Source organism: Cucumis melo, chromosome 2, assembly GCF_025177605.1.
Source record: "Cucumis melo cultivar AY chromosome 2, USDA_Cmelo_AY_1.0, whole genome shotgun sequence".
NCBI classification, from domain to species: Eukaryota; Viridiplantae; Streptophyta; class Magnoliopsida; order Cucurbitales; family Cucurbitaceae; genus Cucumis; species Cucumis melo.
The window spans coordinates 8,802,807-8,823,298 of record NC_066858.1 but is presented as its reverse complement, the minus strand read 5'-3'; the positions used below and the strand labels follow the sequence as shown (position 1 = coordinate 8,823,298).

At 39.5% G+C, this 20,492-nt stretch overlaps 1 long non-coding RNA gene across 1 annotated transcript; it reads left to right on the top strand.

Annotated features, from left to right (window-relative positions):
* The first annotated feature begins 6,409 nt into the window (after positions 1-6,409).
* LOC127145953 (uncharacterized) lies at positions 6,410-7,310 on the top strand. The gene is made up of 3 exons (XR_007817641.1): positions 6,410-6,485; positions 6,559-6,622; positions 7,228-7,310. It is a non-coding gene; the product is annotated as an uncharacterized LOC127145953 (long non-coding RNA).
* The last annotated feature ends 13,182 nt before the right edge of the window (positions 7,311-20,492 follow it).

Below are 20,492 nucleotides of genomic sequence, written 5' to 3'. Positions count from 1 at the left end.
GGGTCCCTTACTGAGTATTTTATACTCACTCTCTTCATGTCATGTTTTTTTCAAGTAGAGGACGAGGTAAGGGCAAGGGCAAGCTTGCGAGCGACCAGAAGTGACCGTGGCGAGCCATAGGGATTTCTGCTTCCGCTTATTCTTGTTTTTGACGTTAGTACCTGAGTTTGAGTATTCTTCACTATTTACCATTTTTTTAAAGTAGATAGGGCCCGAGTAGGACTTTAGAACGAAATTTCATTTTTACATATTACTTTGTTTGGATTTTCATAAATAAATTTCTCAAACCTTATGCGTTTTTACTAAATTGTATGACTTAAACCACTTGTTCTACATTTAGTAATGACTTCGACTCAGTATAAGGAGTTGGGTCGTTACAGTGAGAAACAACGCTATCGAAACATTTTGATAGCGTTTTTTATTACGTTGGAAAATCATTATAAAATATTTCAATAGCATTTGCAATATCGTTGGAAAAACGCTATAAAAGACATTTTATAGCATTTTATTGCTTTCAAAAAGCGTTATCAAAATGTTACAAGTGCTATTTTAATAACATTGAAAAATGTTATAAACAATTTTTTGTGGCGTTTTATAAATGTTGTCGTAACAAAAAGTCATTGACTTTTAATAGCGGTGTTTGTAGAGCTATTAATAAGAATATAAAAAGTTGAATTTGTGATTAGAGCATTTTTGTAGTTATAAAAACATCATGAAACCACAAGTCGTTTGTCCCCATACCAATCGCCTAATAAAAGTTTGAAAATAAACATCATGATCTAGACAAAATTAGAAAAGCAACTTCACATGTAACTAATGACCTAGACAATATAAGCATACCTAAAGAACTAAAAAACAAAGTAGAATTAATGAGCTTACTTAGCAATCCCTATGTATGTTCCAACACATTATCATAAGTGACTGATAGAATAACACCAAAATTTTGTATACCTAACGAAATAAAAAGTGAAAAGAAAATTTCTTTGTGATACTAGTGCATCTTTCTTTGAATTAGTAGTTGTAAATTTCAAAACTTTTGGTACGATTCTTTTCCTTCATCATGATGGATTAAAGTCGAAGCTCCATTCTCTAGCTTTGGATTTTTCTTTGGAGAAATTTCAACTACATCCACGAGTTAAGGATTCCATTAGTGTTCACCATCAAGCCCTTCAATGACAAAGCATATAAATGATAAACAAAAACAAAATCATAACGTTAGATCAGGATTCAGAACAAGCAACAAACAATCTGATCCATGGATAACTTGACTAGCATCCTAAACAACAAGAAACTCTAAGGTTTCAATATTAATTGCCAGTATGTTGATAATCAATTGCACTAAAATAAATTGAATTTGTTGTGTGTTAGTGTTCTATGCAACACGTATAGTGTTTTTGGATTACACACTTTCTATTTGAATTCAACCAATCAATATTGGATCAAAAGTAAACTATCTAAAGAACAAAATAAACTACATCGATCCCGATTCTTTAACTCAATCGAATACCAAACTAGAATCACATAACCAGAGTAAAAACAAAGACAAATTAAAATGCTAAAGATTAAGATAATTATGGAAAAATCTATCATTGATTGCATCAATCTCATTGTCTCTATTAGAAGGCGCACAGCTAAAAGACCATAGAAAATCAGAACTAAAATTAAAAAAAGAATAAAATATGAACCTGAAACATCCTTTATGTCACGGAGTCTCTGGGGAACCTTTTAGGCCTGAAGCCTCTTATTTCTGATGTGGCAGTCTCTGAAATATAAACAGGAACAAGAGTGACAACAAGACCTATCCCAAATCCATCTAACAACCTAGCTATTTAAAGTACCAACACATTAGGCAACCACAACATGATCAAACCACTTAGAATATAAAGTAGTGATACCACTTAGAATATAAAGCAGTGATGACAGTATCAATATAAAGCTCTTAAAACCAACGTAAAAAGTTTCTAAAAAGTTTCAAAGCAACACTTAAACACTTGAAACAACAAAAAAAATGTTTAAATGTCACTTCGAGTCTCGTAACAATCCCAGGAAGATCCTATACTCACTTTGATTCTCAACCAACCAAAAGTTTTCAAAAAGTGTGTGAGTAACACTTCAACTCTTGAAATGAATGAAAAGTGCGTAAGAGAAGTATTGAATCTCAAAACAACTTATATTGCTCCACACACTTTCAATCAAGCCCCTTATGAGGAAACACTTCAAAGGATTAGTATCACATATTGATAACAAGATTGGCTAGCTGCACTAGGAAATAGAAAGAAAAACAAGTGGCATACCTTTCTAATAACATACTAGCGGACGACAACTTTCTATTTGAATTACATGTATAGTGTTCAATGCAACACGTATAGTGTTTTTGAATTACACTTTCTATTTGAATTCAACCAACCAATATTAGATCAAAACTAAACTATCTAAAGAATAAAAATTAACTAGATCAATCACAATTCTTCAACTTAATCGAATACCAAAACAGAATCGCATGACCAGATGCAAAAGAAATGCATAGGTAGTGAATATATTCATGCTTCTTTAGATTTTCATGTAAACATAAAAGAAGCACAAAGAAGTAAAGCATTGTAGCCACTCCCATATTGGACCCTCCTACACCAAGCTTAACTTAGGAAAGAATAAAGATTACCGCAAAATATACTAACGATAAATGGCAGAGGCAAAAGAAATAGAAGTTAAAGTAGTATAATCACTTAAAATGCTATTAGACATATTCATTTAATCTGCATCAGAAACTCCAAATTTATAAAATAACACTAAATAAACAAAGCAACAGTCATTAACAAAACAAAAGATCCAAGAAAATTGGGAATTTGAATTAAAATTACACTTAGCAGAACAGATCGATCACTTAAAAACTAGAAAAAGAAAAAAACCCATCCTCGTAGAAAAACATACTTAGATTTAGTAGACATAGCGACAATGTAAAATGATGTAACGGAAGTGGTGAGTAACAGAGAAGTAGAACAGAAAAACAAAACCCAGTAAGCTCATGTGATATAAAGCTCAAAATACATGAGTATTATACTAAGAGTAAAAGAAAATAAGAGAAAATACAGACTAAAACTAAAACAAAGACCATACTCAAGCAACATAAATATATAAAGACAACCTAAAAATGAACCTAGACAAAAATAACGATTTAAACAAAGCCACTCAAAGACAATACAGCTGGATTTTCATGATATGATTATGTTACCAAAATTCTCCTAAAAAGTGGCCTTAATTCAATTTTAAAAGACTGTACCTAGGTACACAAATGTAGGAGATAATACTGAGAACTTTCAGTAACCTTCTCAATCTTCATCCTAAAATGAAATAAGAGAACATTGTCAGTGACCCTAAGTGGAAGCATGGGTGGATTGTACTTTGTAGCATCACTGTACAATTGGAAAATGGCTCTAACTAGTGGATGTTCTTTACACGTTCTAATGGACTTCAGTGATAAAGCACTCTTATTGGAGTTCTTTGCAAAATTTTGTGCACAAGAAAAAATATTTCACAAGCATGGTTCTAAAATGTAACGCATCAATAATAAGCTATGAAATCAAAGCATCAAGCTTGTTGAACTTCTCACCAAGTTCTGGAGTGATGATATTGATAAAAAATCATCATCCTCGAGTGGGCGAGATGTCCACACAAGTGAAGCATATTGCTTCTACATGATTTAAAGAGTCACGGATGCAGAATTAAATAGAACCTTGTATTTGTAATTGACAAAAAGATTCCTCATAGAGAAAACCTACTTCTCTGCTTCTCCTTCTTGAACCAGGGCCCAACCCTCTCTACTTACAACTTTCAGATTTCTTACGCCAACCTGAAATAATAATGTGATTCATATGAAGTTTGCAGTAATTTTAATCTATGGAAGAAGCAGTACAATATGAACAACTTACCAATTTACTCTCTGAGCTATTTATTTTTGACTGTATTTCATTTATTATCACCTCAGATGGGAGAAGACATGCGTTCTGTATCTCAACCAAGAAAGGTCTACCTGAACCCAACATTCGAACTTAGCAAGAAAATTTAATATTACAAACAGTAGAGAGCTTCCTAATTGTAAATAAGGAAAGAATATTACATCAACATCCTCTCTACGAGCAGCATGGAACTTGTAACTATCACCTCAACAAAAGAGAAGAATATTGTTGCCTAGAATCTCTTGCAGATACCCCATGAAACTGTTAATTTTTCTTGCAAAATGAACAGTTGTATAATAGAACAACCAGTCACCAAAGCAAAAGGCCACTACCTCAACAAATGCTTCTCCCATTCTCTTTTCACTACCTAGAAAACTCTAGGTTTCACAAACATCAAACAATCAAAGACAAAATCAACATCGACCGAAAGGATTTTTACAAACATCAAACAACTAAAGACAAAATAAACTACTAATATGTTCATTATAAACATCAAACAACCACAAACAGAAAAAAATAGACGAGTCAAACTTATACTGAGGTAAGCTTTGTTTGGACCTAACTCCTACACATTAAAATTCACAAACTTAAACAACACTACACGGGAAAAAAGGTCTACGATAGCTCACTAATAAAGATGTCTTACAAGGGATATAGCTAGGTGTTTAAATCCAAAGACAAATAAAGTTTACATATCTAGACATGTTATATTTGATGAAAACTACCTTACTTTTGATAACAAATCCACTAACCATCCCTTGAGTTGTGAATCTCTAGATATAACAAGTTTTTTAAATGCAGCAAATTGATATAATCGTACAAATGGATTAGAGATAAAACCACAAGGAACTGAAAGTGTTGCAACTCACAGGAAAAATAATCATTGCTATGACAAGGAATGTAAAATGTCAATTGTGGCAGAGATAAATGAAGAAATAATTCAAACTAAAGGCATCCAATTTGATCCAACACCCATTAACTAAGAAGATGTATCAACTACTCAAGAAATAAAAAGAAAACAAAGTCCCACACTACAAACAAGGTAATCAAAGCAAAAATCAAGATCTATTAAATACAAATTTACAAGTAAATCCATCTCAAAGACATCATGAAAGAGATCAACCAAAGCTCATCTTGGAGAAACAATCTCAAATACAACCTCCACTAGGAAAGGAACTTCAAAGTAACAAACTCAAAAGTTTAGAACATCTCACCCGACGAGTATCTCTAAAGTTTTACTTGAAAGTTTACTTAATATCAATGAACAATTGTTCATTGATCTTCCTTGCCCTACAACAAATATATAGATGCATAATAATCAATCCCAACAACAAGCAAAGCCAATAGAAAACAATCACTCTATGGTTATGTAACGCCCAACAAATTCGATATTTCTTTTTTGTTTTGGCCATTGTCATCAATATTAAGTGTGGTTATGGGAATTTTTTTAATTTATTACAAGAACCTTATCATTTTGATTTTTGTGATTAATTAAGGCTTGAGATTTTCCATTTTTTAGATATTAAGTATTTTTTTTTATTGGGAAATTATTTGGTGAATTATTGTTAATTGAAAGGTGGGTTGGTTGAAATTTTGGTGAGATTTGGGAGAGAGAGAAGATGGTTGGCTTTGATTTAATTAAAGGAAAAGAAAAGAGATTTTTATTATAAAGGAGCCTTGGGTCCCGTGCATAAGGAAGAAAAATCAAAAAAAAAAGAAAGAGGGGAAAAGAAAAGAAAAAAGGGAGAAAACAAAACCCTAGCCGCCGCTCGCCGCCGCCGCGTACCCGAGCCGCCAAGCCCTCCTCCTTCTGTTCGTCAGCTCAGCCGATCGTTTGCAGCCGCCAGCCGTCGCGTGAAGCCTCGTTCTGCTGCGTCGTCGAGCAGCTCAGCCGAGTCGTTCGCAGCCGCCAGCCGTCGCATGAAGCCGCGTCCTGCCGCGTCGTCGAGCAGCTCAGCCGGATCGTGCGCAGCCGCCAGCCATCGCGTGAAGCCGCGTCCTGCCGAGTCGCCGAGCAGCAGCAGTTGACGATCGTCAGCCGCGCGCCTCCAGCCGTCGAAGCCGAACCCACGTTTCGGCCGACGCCCGAACCCGAAACCGACCCGCGCCCGCTCGCCCGAAACCGACCCGCGCCCGCTCGCCCGAAACCGAACCCGCTCCACGCTCGCGCACGCCCGCTCCGAGTCGTAAGTCGAGCCCGCGCGCGCCCATCCCACGCCACGAGCCGCGCCGGTCTGCACCACGAGCCGCGCCTGTCTGCCCCGCAAGCCGAGCCGATCCCCAACCTTCAAACCGAGCCAGTCCCTGCTCCCCCAGCCGAGCCGCCAAGCCTATTTGGCTCTTTCCATCCAATTTTTGGTAAATTAATTAATTATTTTGGCTTACCCAGCAAGACTCAAATTTTTGGGCACTAAATGATTTAATTTGGAATTAAATTAGATTATTTCTCCTTAAGAGACGTCCTGGACCAAGTAACTGCTGCAGCGGGGGATTTCTTCAGTAGGGGCTTGAGCACTGCAACCTCTCTCTAGGGTAAGTCATTTCAAATGAGTCTTGAACCGTTAGTCGTTGGTGACCTAATTACGAATCTTGGCATATTACACAGTTAGGACCTCGTCGCTTGGAAAGCGTACTGCCTCGCGGTTAGGACTCGTCAAGTAAATCTCCAGGTAAGAGATTCTACTACTAGCTCCATGCTTAGAAATATGAGATGATGTATACTCCAATTTTGCATGTTGAGGATTGGACGAGACGATGCCTGAAATCAATGTTAGTATGATGTAAATGACGGTATGGTTATACTATAGCCTGTTATGTGTGGCGAGAGCTGTTATAGCTATACGACGAATGTCGAGACGGAGAGGGCAAAGATGATTTATATGATATGTTATATGCTGATGCCATGTGTATGTATACTGCAATTAGGGTACCTGTTAGCTTGATCTGTTAGAGTCGTACCTGCATGGGTGTCCTTCGGGATCACCACCTATTGAGGACTGTGTGGTCCGACGGGACGCCAGTCTAGCATGGATATAGATATGACTCGAGTGACTCGACGGGGTCCTCGCATCCCGACTGTCCTAGGTGTCCCCCGGGGCTCCGAAGACCAGAGATACGTTCCTACGGGAGCGCATGTTGCACGTGTTCGGGAACGTGCCAGAGATTGGGTACCAGTTACAGGACTCTGACAGGAAGTTAACAGGCACCTAGTGGGACTAGTAGTGGGTCCCTTACTGAGTATTTTATACTCACTCTCTTCATTTTATGTTTTCAGGTAGAGGACGAGGCAAGGGCAAGGGCAAGCTGGCGAGCGACCCGAAGTGACCGTGGAGGGTCATAGGGACTACTGCTTCCGCTTACCCTTATTTTAGACTTTTGTGTTTGAGTTTGAGTACTTTTCATTACTTAGCATCTTTTTATGTAGACAGGGCCCGAGTAGGACTTTAGAATGCATTACATTTTTTTTGCATAACTACCTTGTTTAAATTTTCATAAATAAAATTTCTTAAACCTTATGCGTCTTTAATAATTTCATGACTTAAACCACTTGTTCTATATTTAGTAATGACTTCGATTCAGTATAAGGAGTTGGGTCGTTACAGTTGGTATCAGAGCACAGTGTTTTAGGTTCTGTAGACTGACCTACGATGTAAGTCATTTTTGTTTTGGTTTTACTTCACCCTATGGCTATACGGTCCTTCGGCACTCGCCAGGTATGTCTAAAGCCTTGCTAATGTTAAGATTACGATTTTGCCTGAATAGTCTAAGACCTAGAGATAGGGTGTTCAGTTCTTGTGGTGAAAAGTTTTGTTGGTGAATTTTAGGGAGAATGCCGCCACGTAGAGGTGCACGCCGAGGAGGTGGTAGGGGAGGCAGAGGAGCCGGGCGTGGCCAGCCGGAGGTGCCCCCTGCTGTACCGGCAGTCGACCCAAACGCACCGGTCACCCAAGCGGATCTCGCCGCGATGGAGCAGCGTTATCAGGACATGCTGCAAGCTGCTTTGGCGCCTTTCCTCGCCGCCCAGCAGAACCAGGCCGCCCCTGTTCAGGCCCAGGCCGTCGCTCCTCCAGCCCCTGAGGAAGCTCCACCAGTACCAGTTCAACTGTCGGCCGAGGCGAAACACTTACGGGACTTTAGGAAGTATAATCCTAAGACCTTTGACGGATCCATGGACAACCCCACAAAGGCCCAAATGTGGTTAACGTCCATAGAGACTATTTTCCGGTACATGAAGTGCCCAGAAGACAAGAAGGTGCAGTGTGCAGTCTTCTTCTTGGAGGACAAGGGCACCGCCTGGTGGGAGACCGCTGAGAGAATGCTGGGGGGCGATGTCAGCAAGATAACTTGGGAGCAGTTCAAGGAGAACTTCTATGCTAAGTTCTTCTCTGCCAATGTGAAGCACGCCAAGCTGCAAGAGTTCCTAAACTTGGAGCAAGGCGACATGACGGTGGAGCAGTACGACGCCGAGTTCGATATGCTGTCCCGCTTTGCTCCCGATATGGTAAGGGATGAGGCTGCCAGGACGGAGAAATTCGTTAGAGGACTCAGGCTAGACCTTCAGGGCATTGTCAGAGCTCTCCGGCCAGCCACGCATGCTGATGCACTACGTATAGCACTGGATTTGAGCCTACCTGAGAGAGCCGATTCGTCTAAGGCTGCCGGCAGAGGGTCAGCCTTGGGGCAGGAGAGAAAGGTGGAGACGCAGCCTGACGTAGTACCGCAGCGAACACTGAGGTCAGGAGGTGTCTTTCAGAGACACCGACGGGAGCTTGCAGCAGCCGGGTGGACTCTGAGAGAGCTACCCACTTGTACTACCTGTGGGAGAGTCCACGGAGGTCGTTGCTTGGCTGGAAGTGGAGTCTGCTTCAGATGTAGACAGCCGGGGCACACTGCTGATGTGTGTCCTCGGAAACCCTTTGAGACGACACCGCCCCAGCCTTCGGCGTCCCAGCAGGGGAGAGTTTACGCCACTACCCGGCAGGAGGCCGAGCGAGCTGGCACAGTGGTGACAGGTACGCTCCCAATTTTGGGGCATTATGCTTTTGTGCTATTTGACTCTGGGTCATCCCACTCGTTTATATCCTCCGTTTTCGTTCAGCATGTGGAATTGGAGGTAGAGCCTTTGGGTAGTGTTTTGTCGGTTTCTACTCCATCTGGGGAGGTCCTGATGTCCAAAGAACAAATAAAGGCATGTCGGGTAGAGATAGCGAATCGTATGTTAGACGTGACCTTGCTAGTGTTAGACATGCAGGATTTTGACGTGATACTAGGCATGGATTGGCTGTCAGCCAACCATGCAAATATAGACTGTTTTGGCAAGGAAGTTGTCTTTAACCCTCCCTCCGAGGCTTGCTTCAAATTCAGGGGGGCAGGCATGGTATGTATGCCCAAGGTCATCTCAGCCATGAAGGCTAGTAAACTACTCAGCCAGGGAACTTGGGGCATCTTGGCAAGCGTAGTGGATATTAGAGAGCCAGAAGTTTCCCTATCGTCTGAACCAGTGGTGAGGGAGTACCCCGACGTTTTCCCAGACGAACTCCCAGGACTTCCGCCTCCCAGAGAAGTAGACTTCGCCATCGAGTTAGAGCCGGGCACTGCCCCTATCTTGAGGGCCCCTTACAGAATGGCTCCAGCCGAGCTAAAGGAGTTGAAGGTCCAGTTACAGGAGTTGCTGGACAAAGGCTTCATCCGGCCCAGTGTGTCGCCTTGGGGAGCCCCAGTATTGTTCGTGAAGAAGAAGGATGGGTCGATGCGCCTTTGTATTGACTACCGAGAGCTGAACAAGGTGACGGTCAAAAACCGCTACCCCTTGCCCAGGATTGATGACCTGTTCGATCAGTTGCAGGGAGCCACTGTCTTTTCAAAGATCGACCTGCGATCAGGCTATCACCAGTTGAGGATTAGGGACGGTGACATTCCCAAGACGGCCTTTCGTTCGAGGTACGGACATTACGAGTTCGTGGTGATGTCGTTCGGCTTGACTAACGCTCCTGCAGTGTTCATGGATTTGATGAACAGGGTGTTTAAGGACTTTCTAGACTCGTTCGTCATAGTCTTCATTGACGACATCCTGATTTACTCAAAAACTGAGGCTGAGCACGAGGAGCACTTGCACCAGGTTTTGGAGACTCTTCGAGCCAACAAGCTGTATGCCAAGTTCTCCAAGTGTGAATTCTGGTTAAGGAAGGTGACGTTTCTTGGCCACGTGGTTTCCAGTGAGGGAGTTTCAGTGGATCCCGCAAAGATTGAAGCAGTGACCAATTGGCCTCGACCGTCCACGGTTAGTGAAATTCGAAGTTTTCTAGGCTTGGCAGGTTACTACAGGAGGTTCGTGGAAGACTTCTCACGTATAGCCAGCCCGTTGACCCAGTTGACCAGGAAGGGAACCCCTTTTGTATGGAGCCCAGCATGCGAGCGTAGCTTTCAGGAGCTTAAACAGAAGCTAGTGACTGCACCAGTCCTGACAGTGCCCGATGGTTCGGGAAACTTTGTGATCTATAGTGATGCCTCCAAGAAGGGACTGGGCTGTGTCCTGATGCAGCAAGGTAAGGTAGTTGCTTATGCCTCCCGCCAGTTGAAGATTCATGAGCAGAACTACCCTACCCACGACTTGGAGTTGGCAGCTGTAGTCTTTGCACTGAAGATATGGAGGCACTATCTGTACGGTGAGAAGATTCAGATTTACACCGACCATAAGAGCCTGAAGTACTTCTTCACTCAGAAGGAGTTGAACATGAGGCAGAGGAGGTGGCTCGAGTTGGTGAAAGACTAAGACTGCGAGATCCTGTACCACCCAGGTAAAGCAAATGTAGTGGCTGACGCGCTGAGTAGGAAGGTTGCACATTCAGCAGCGCTAATCACCAAGCAGACCCCCTTACTCAGGGATTTTGAGAGAGCCGAGATTGCAGTCTCAGTAGGTGAGGTTACCGCACAGTTGGCTCAGTTGTCGGTTCAGCCAACCTTGAGGCAAATGATCATCGCTGCTCAGCTGAATGATCCTTACTTGGCAGAGAAACGTCGTATGGTGGAGACAGGGCAAGGCGAAGACTTCTCCATATCCGCTGACGATGGCCTTATGTTTGAGGGACGCCTGTGTGTGCCGGAAGACACCGCAGTTAAGACGGAGCTTTTGACTGAGGCTCACAGTTCTCCGTTTACCATGCACCCTGGGAGTACGAAGATGTACCAGGACTTAAGGAGTGTCTATTGGTGGAGGGGCATGAAGAGGGAAGTGGCAGACTTTGTCAGTAGGTGTTTGGTGTGCCAGCAGGTGAAGGCACCTAGGCAGCATCCAGCAGGGTTGTTGCAACCCTTGAGTGTGCCAGGGTGGAAGTGGGAGAGTGTGTCGATGGATTTTATTACGGGACTGCCCAAGACCCTAAAGGGCTACACGGTGATCTGGGTTGTGGTCGACAGACTCACGAAGTCGGCCCATTTCGTGCCAGGGAAATCCACTTACACTGCCAGTAAGTGGGGGGTAGTTATATATGACAGAGATTGTGAGACTACATGGAGTACCCGTATCCATCATTTCAGACAGAGACGCTCGCTTCACATCGAAGTTCTGGAAAGGACTTCAACTTGCTTTAGGTACGAGGTTGGACTTCAGCACAGCATTCCACCCTCAGACCGATGGTCAGACAGAGAGATTGAACCAGATTTTGGAAGACATGCTGCGAGCCTGCGTACTAGAGTTTTCAGGAAGTTGGGACTCCTATCTGCATCTGATGGAGTTTGCCTATAACAACAGCTACCAGGCTACTATCAGTATGGCACCGTTCGAGGCTCTGTATGGCAAGTGCTGTAGATCCCCTGTCTGCTGGAGCGAGGTTGGAGAGCAGAGGATGCTAGGCCCCGAGTTAGTGCAGACTACCAACGCAGCCATACAGAAGATCCGAGCTCGTATGCTGACAGCACAGAGCAGACAGAAGAGTTATGCTGATGTACGACGTAAGGACCTCGAGTTTGAAGTGGGAGATATGGTCTTTCTGAAGGTAGCACCCATGAAGGGTGTTCTGAGGTTCGCGAAGAAGGGGAAGCTGAGTCCACGCTTCGTAGGGCCGTTCGAGATACTGGAGCGAATTGGCCCCGTGGCTTATCGCTTGGCGCTACCCCCATCCCTTGCGGCAGTGCATGACGTATTCCATATCTCCATGCTGAGGAAATATGTCGCAGACCCAACACATGTGGTGGACTTCGAGCCACTACAGATTAGCGAGAACTTGAGCTACGAGGAGCAGCCTGTCGAGGTCCTGGCGAGGGAGGTCAAGAAGCTTCGCAGTCGAGAAATTCCACTGGTCAAAATCCTTTGGCAGAACCATGGAGTGGAGGAGGCCACGTGGGAGAAAGAAGAGGACATGAGAGCCCAGTACCCCGAGCTGTTCGAGGATTAGAACTTTCAAGGACGAAAGTTTTGTTAGGAGGGAAGATTGTAACGCCCAACAAATTCGATATTTCTTTTTTGTTTTGGCCATTGTCATCAATATTAAGTGTGGTTATGGGAATTTTTTTAATTTATTACAAGAACCTTATCATTTTGATTTTTGTGATTAATTAAGGCTTGAGATTTTCCATTTTTTAGATATTAAGTATTTTTTTTATTGGGAAATTATTTGGTGAATTATTGTTAATTGAAAGGTGGGTTGGTTGAAATTTTGGTGAGATTTGGGAGAGAGAGAAGATGGTTGGCTTTGATTTAATTAAAGGAAAAGAAAAGAGATTTTTATTATAAAGGAGCCTTGGGTCCCGTGCATAAGGAAGAAAAATCAAAAAAAAAAAGAAAGAGGGGAAAAGAAAAGAAAAAAGGGAGAAAACAAAACCCTAGCCGCCGCTCGCCGCCACCGCGTACCCGAGCCGCCAAGCCCTCCTCCTTCTGTTCGTCAGCTCAGCCGGATCGTTTGCAGCCGCCAGCCGTCGCGTGAAGCCTCGTTCTGCTGCGTCGTCGAGCAGCTCAGCCGAGTCGTTCGCAGCCGCCAGCCGTCGCATGAAGTCGCGTCCTGCCGCGTCGTCGAGCAGCTCAGCCGGATCGTGCGCAGCCGCCATCCATCGCGTGAAGCCGCGTCCTGCCGAGTCGCCGAGCAGCAGCAGTTGACGATCGTCAGCCGCGCGCCTCCAGCCGTCGAAGCCGAACCCACGTTTCGGCCGGCGCCCGAACCCAAAACCGACCCGCGCCCGCTCGCCCGAAACCGACCCGCGCCCGCTCGCCCGAAACCGAACCCGCTCCACGCTCGCGCACGCCCGCTCCGAGTCGTAAGCCGAGCCCGCGCGCGCCCATCCCACGCCACGAGCCGCGCCGGTCTGCACCACGAGCCGCGCCTGTCTGCCCCGCAAGCCGAGCCGATCCCCAACCTTCAAACCGAGCCAGTCCCTGCTCCCCCAGCCGAGCCGCCAAGCCTATTTGGCTCTTTCCATCCAATTTTTGGTAAATTAATTAATTATTTTGGCTTACCCAGCAAGACTCAAATTTTTGGGCACTAAATGATTTAATTTGGAATTAAATTAGATTATTTCTCCTTAAGGGACGTCCTGGACCAAGTAACTGCTGCAGCGGGGGATTTCTTCAGTAGGGGCTTGAGCACTGCAACCTCTCTCTAGGGTAAGTCATTTCAAATGAGTCTTGAACCGTTAGTCGTTGGTGACCTAATTACGAATCTTGGCATATTACACAGTTAGGACCTCGTCGCTTGGAAAGCGTACTGCCTCGCGGTTAGGACTCGTCAAGTAAATCTCCAGGTAAGAGATTCTACTACTAGCTCCATGCTTAGAAATATGAGATGATGTATACTCCAATTTTGCATGTTGAGGATTGGACGGTACGATGCCTGAAATCAATGTTAGTATGTTGTAAATGACGGTATGGTTATACTATAGCCTGTTATGTGTGGCGAGAGCTGTTATAGCTATACGACGAATGTCGAGACGGAGAGGGCAGAGATGATTTATATGATATGTTATATGCTGATGCCATGTGTATGTATACTGCAATTAGGGTACCGTTAGCTTGATCTGTTAGAGTCGTACTTGCATGGGTGTCCTTCGGGATCACCACCTATTGAGGACTGTGTGGTCCGACGGGACGCCAGTCTAGCATGGATATAGATATGACTCGAGTGACTCGACGGGGTCCTCGCATCCCGACTGTCCTAGGTGTCCCCCGGGGCTCCGAAGACCAGAGATACGTTCCTACGGGAGCGCATGTTGCACGTGTTCGGGAACGTGCCAGAGATTGGGTACCAGTTACAGGACTCTGACAGGAAGTTAACAGGCACCTAGTGGGACTAGTAGTGGGTCCCTTACTGAGTATTTTATACTCACTCTCTTCATTTTATGTTTTCAGGTAGAGGACGAGGCAAGGGCAAGGGCAAGCTGGCGAGCGACCCGAAGTGACCGTGGAGGGCCATAGGGACTACTGCTTCCGCTTACCCTTATTTTAGACTTTCGTGTTTGAGTTTGAGTACTTTTCATTACTTAGAATCTTTTTATGTAGACAGGGCCCGAGTAGGACTTTAGAATGCATTACATTTTTTTTGCATAACTACCTTGTTTAAATTTTCATAAATAAAATTTCTTAAACCTTATGCGTCTTTAATAATTTCATGACTTAAACCACTTGTTCTATATTTAGTAATGACTTCGATTCAGTATAAGGAGTTGGGTCGTTACAGGTTACTAGACCAAAGTCAAGACAACAACAAAATCATAACACCTTTCTCAACATTCTTTTCCTATAGAGCCTAAAAACTACAATGTGAAGCATTTCATGTACTTGAAACGTAACACCATCATTTTCCAGTGAACAAGGATCGATATACTTGCAAGCATCTATAAGTAACCAACAAAATGTAAACAAAGCCAAGAAATAGAGAAAGTTACATATCGAAAGTGACGACGATAGAGTCAGCAGCAGAGAGACGATCAGAGAGACATCGTCGTCATTAGTTGAATGGCGATGTCGATCGTGAAGGTTACTAAGAAGATGGGGTCGATCAAAGATGTGGCATGAACGAAGAGAATAGAGAAGATGGATGAGGTCGGAGATGTGGTTGAAATGAAGACGGAGAAGAAGAGAACGGATCAGAGAGGATAAGGTGGATCAGAGAAATTGGAGAAGAAGAGAATAGAGAAGATCGATGAGGCAGTCTGTCATTGGAATGATCCTTTCAATCAATACGTAATACCTCAACAATTATTAACCGACCTCAACGCCTCACTTAAGTAACACATCAATGGTCTCACCGCAATACCTCACGTTAGTGATGCATTAACCAACACCTAATGTGATCTCAATGCCACTTACACATACATTTACTTTCAAGAAAAACTCTTTTTAGAAATTTTTCACGGTGTAATACAAAGGTGTTACTCGACAATAGATGAGTGCCAAAATAATATATACCGGATATATATGGTATGTATAACAAACTATATGGTGTATTTACAATCTATTTAAATATTTATAACAAAACAGATTGTTTTGGAGTTTATGTAGATGACTTGTGAGTTTAGTTCCAAGAAATCGTAATTTAATATCCCTTTTATTAAAAATTGTTTTTAGTTTAAGGCACGTATGGGGTAGTCTGTTATTCTAACCTTCTTCTGAAACTAAACATACTGTATTTTCTATTTCCAAACTTTAAATTTGTTAAGCATTATGATCATGTTTAAAAAAAGATCAAAAGTTTTTTTTTTTCCTTTATTTGAAAAATCTTGAGATTATATATATCCAATTTTAAATACAAACGTGTTGATGTGACTTTGACCTTTAATTATTTAATTACTTCATTGTTTATGTTGTAGTACTCAATTTCACGTTACAGTTGAAGAACAATATCCTAAACTGTACATTGTAATTAATTTATTCCCCCAACCAGTTTTAATTAGTTATAGATGGTTTCTTTTAATTTTGAGGTTTAAAGAATAAGTAGAAACGTTTATTTTAGAGCAAATTAAAATATATTTTTGGGTCTTGAAGTTTGGAGTTGGCTCCTATTTAATCCCTAAAGTTTCGAAAGGAACACTTTAGTCTCTGAAGTTTGTAAAATTCTTCTAAATGGAGTCCATCCATTTTACTGTAATTATTGACTAATGAAAAATTGACATGTGTGAAAAAAAAAATTAATTCAAGCTGCAATTATACATAATTAATTTTATTAGGTGTCTTTTTATATTTCTTTTCATATTTCTTTTCTTTTCCTTTTATTTATTTTATTTTTATGTTTCCCGTTATTCTCCCTTTTTCCCACCTTTCTCCTCGTCTCAACACCCTATCTCTTTTCTTGCTCCCTTCACCCCTTCTCTTGGACCTTTCTCCTCTCTTTGTTTCTTAATTTGGTTGTATGTTGCCATTGGGTAACTTTCCAAACACCAACTATATCTCAACTCAAATATCCTTGTCTGAAGTTTTTCCTTTTCCTTTTTTTAAAATTTCAACAACCTTCAAACTTAGTCTACAATTTTTAATTAATTTGCCCTCGTGACAAAAAAGATTTGGATTTTTTTTAAAAAAAATGTCATAGTATAAGTGTATCACAAGATGAGATGATATAAACTTGAAATTATCTTATATTCTTGTACTATATAGTCACAATCCACTGTTGCAACAACCAGATTAACCTTTGTTTGGAAGTACCAAGAGTTATTTGCATACCATCATTAAGTAACTGACGAGGAGAGGGTTCAATGAAATGAAGTTGAAGTGGAATGAATAAAATGGAGAAACTAAGGGGAAACTGTGAGTGAAATGGAAAAGTAAGAAGAAAAAGAAGAAAGAAGAAAAAAGAGAAACAGTGTTGCAGAGGAGGAGAGAAGTGAAAAAAGGGAGAGTGAAAAGAAACATAAAAAAGTAAATAAGAAGAAAAAAGAAAAGAAAAGAAACATATAAAATCACCTAACAAAATTAATAATATATAATTGCAACTTGAATTAAAATTTGTTCATAGTCAATTTTCCCTTAGTCAACTAATGGTAAACTCAATGGATGAACCATTTAGAAGTATTTTAAAATTTTGAGGGACTAAAAGCATTTCTTTTGAAATTTCAGGGACTAAATAGACATCAATCCCAAAATTTTAGGGAGTAAAAATGTATTTTGCTCTTTATTTTAAATATTTATGGCATTTTAATTTGGGAAGTTGCATCAGAAGACCAAAACTTTTAGAAAAAACAGCTCATTGCACTTCTTTTTCACATATTGCTAATATGACAAATATGACAACTAATTAGATATATTAAAAGGTTATCAGAGAGTCACTATCCGTTTTTAAATTTGTTATTTTTATAATTTAGAAAATGTAGTAACATGAACTTTATTGTCATAAATTTTTTTACTATTTTCCGAACGCCCCTAAATTAATTATAAATATACTATTCAGATATTTTTTTTATAATGTAATAATTAGTAATTAATTAAATCCAGATACTCCTAACTTAAATACTTTTTTTTTTTTCCTATGTGGTTAGATGCAAAAGTGTAGGGCCATAGGCTTGACTTGGGAAATTGGATTGGTCTTACCAATGCCCAAACAAATAATAGATCTTTAGGCTTGTTTGGGCTTGCATGGAGTTTCAATTTAAAGAATAAACCTTATTGTGGAAGGGTAGAATGTTAAAATTTTCAAGTATATAGTGGTATTTAATTCCATTTTATAATAACTAATATCCCTACCTAATTTTAATACCATTAAACTACACCCCATTAAACAACTTCTTATTTGGAGTGCTCTAATTATTTCCATCTCAATACACAACTCTTAGTCATGCAATCCTTCCTTAATTCTCACACAATAATTCGTTTTTTTAACCAAAACAAAATTTTAATTATTTGATAAAAATCTATTTAAATGTTTATACTGTGGACTCCACATAATTCTTAAAAGTTCTTTGTGGCAAATAATAAATTGAGGCCTTTATTAACTTTTTATACTATCCTAATAATAGAAATTTCTTTTGAAACATGTAATCTTTTATAGAAAAATACAAAACCATTGAGAACAAAGCATGAACGATAAATCACCAATATTTCAATCATCATATTTAATAACTAAAACAAATAATTCAACAATAATTACAATTGTCTGGATATAATGTAAAAGCTCTCACAATCACTAAATTAAAATATACAATTGAGAAAACCTCCATGACAACTACTACAAAATTAAGAAAAAGAAAAAATTATTTGTCAATGTTCCTCATTTTCAATATGATGTCTACAATTTTAGTTAGGCTTTGAAATCTTTTCCTTAGCTCCCAAAGTTCATTAAAGGTGAAGTTCTTTTTTCCTTTCTTCCAAAAGATTAATTTGAAAACGATTAAGAAAGATGATGATTATTTATAGAGAAAATTATGATAGCAGCCAATAAATATATACACATATCACAAAATGAAATAATTAGATACTCTTTTGCCATGGAGGTAAAAAAAAAAAAAGTAATTATTAGAATATACTTATCTCGTGTGCTATTCATCTTTCCACCACATAAAAATAAAATTAAAAATTACTTTTTAATTTTATTTTTTATTGTAAAATAATGGAGAAGCACACTAGATGAGTATAAAGTATAAAGGGGATGCATCTAAGCTTTCTTCTATTAAAAGATATGATGTATTTTCGATAATTGGAAAGGGAGTCACAGTGGTGAGGTAACCATCTTATTCATAGTGTCAAGATGGTTGTCTTGTGAATGTGATGGCTTTAGAGGTAGTAAAGGTTCGTGACTTGTTTTGGATAGAGTCACAACACTATTGTTAATTGATCCCCTCAAGCTTTTGGCTGTGAATTTCACTTCTCTCCATGCCTGATTACTTTTCATAACACATATTTAATTCTTCTTTCTCATTGTAAAGGTTCTCGAACGCTTTATTTAGATCTTAATCCTCGATGTATACATAAATTTATACAAATTAAACTATGAAAGTTATTGTTTTAAGTTAACTTCAAATTAGTGAGAATTTAGTCTAGAAAACGGCTCCCAATATTTGGATAGCCGGCAAAGAAGTCGACATATATTTCTAAAAATGATTACTTTTAAATAAAGTAAAACCAATTAAAGTATTTATAAATATTTAACATTTTGCTATGTTAAAAAGGGATATTTTCAATGATTTTGTCATTTAACATAGCAAAGAAGAAAAGATTATCAAGCCAAAAAAACGATAATAAATGGATAAGAAACTGAACCAAGAATATGAAATGAGTTTAAGGAAAATGGTTAATTAGACTTTGAGCAAAAAACGTTCAGTCGGACTCAACTTCGACCAAAGATGAGGTCGAGACCGACTCTCTACGCTCAATAAATGGAACATATAACTACGACCTACTTGGAGCTTTGAGAGAAGAGGATGATTTGAGTAAATTTAAAGGTCAAACTAACCTGCTCAATCGAGCCTGAAAATTTTAAGAATGAGTCATACCAATTGCATGCCCCATGCCCATTAAGCTTGAAAGATAGGCCTGATATGACAAGAAAACTCAAGACAATTAAGGACGCTACGTATCAAGATTCCACTATAAATACACCATTATGACTTCTAAAGAAAGTTCATTTAGATAATGTTCAAGTTCTCTACTTGTTGTACATATATTTCTCTGACTTATTAAGCATTGAAGTTAATGTGACAAGCACTACACCAATATCAAATAAATAACTTTACCATTGTTGCCATGTAAATGCCTAGTACATTTTCTCTAGTCCAAATTTGACATGAACGTTAGTAAAAATAATTGATTTGATGTAGATGGTAAATTTAATTAGAATTGCTAAAATAACAGTGTGATTACAATAATAACCAATAATGGAAAGCATGAATTTCAATCCAATAATCTACAAAATTATATTACCAAGTCTAAGTAAAAAACTAAAGTATATTTAGCTTTCAAGATATTTAATACCGAGTACTTCAAGCAATTGACTAGAAAATATAATTAAAAAAAAAAAAGAAAAAACTCCCAATGATTCAATCCGTTGTATAAAATTATTTTATTATAACTTTGTAGGATGATTGTGACAATCCATTTTGGTCGGAAACAAGTTGGATATTTAATTATAATAAAAGGGTTTGTGGATCATGATATATAAGATTATATCAAAGATTTTGCATTAGAAGTTGGTTTGACGACTCTATAATCATTGATTAATCAATAAGAAAGATCCATAAATACATTAGGCTTTAATTAATCATATATGTTGCCCAAGTCCAAGTTCAACCGTTTTCTTTCTCTATCAACCCTTACCATTATTCATTTATTTATTTAATGATAACCTACCCCAAACATCTCTCCTATCATCTTTTTATTCAAAGGTATTTAGAATGCGAGAAATTTTAAAGAATAATAATCTTAAAAAACATTATAAATATTTTAAAGTCTACTTTTATATTTTATTAATGATAGACTAATATTTACAATATCGTCTATCGTCTATCATTGATAGACTTTGACATATTTTACTATATTTGTAATTTTTTAAAGGTTCTTATATACTTAATTATTTTGAATTTAATTGCTATATTTGCAACTATCTCTTTTATTTATTTATTTATTTA